The following is a 501-nucleotide window of genomic DNA, read 5'->3' as shown; positions in this document are numbered from 1 at the left end:
GCTGGGCCTTGGACCGACCCCGAAGGCACACGCACCAAGCTTCGGAAACAGGACGACACACTATCCTTTCTGTCCTTCTGATGGAATGTCCTCGGCTCCAGAACCTCCCTAGTTTACAGACCACCTGGAAAGCGGTCCCACAACGCAGCCCGTCCAAACTGCTCCTGGCCGCCGCTCTTCCTCCTGTGCGTGTTCGCCTTGGCCAGATACCGCCGAAGCGACGAGCTCTTTTCCACACCCACGAGTGGGCACCCTTATTCTGGCTCAGGAGGTTCCACGGCTCTCTCTACCTCTCCCCGCCAGGTGTGGTGCGGGGTGCCCTGTCACGACAGCACGACCCGAAGCTCGATCCCAGCCAAGCCACTTCCTGGTGCCCGGGTCAAGGCCGGGTAGGAAGGGCCTTTCCTGCTTGGAAGAGGGCCTGTCGCACCTTGACACCCTCCATGCGCGCCTGGGGCCAGGAAGTGAGAGATTCGCCAGGGTGTCCCCGGAAGGTTCACC

The sequence above is a fragment of the Pteropus vampyrus genome, unplaced genomic scaffold (genome assembly GCF_000151845.1).
Source record: "Pteropus vampyrus isolate Shadow unplaced genomic scaffold, Pvam_2.0 Scaffold188, whole genome shotgun sequence".
NCBI lineage: Eukaryota > Metazoa > Chordata > Mammalia > Chiroptera > Pteropodidae > Pteropus > Pteropus vampyrus.
This window is presented reverse-complemented; position numbering follows the sequence as displayed.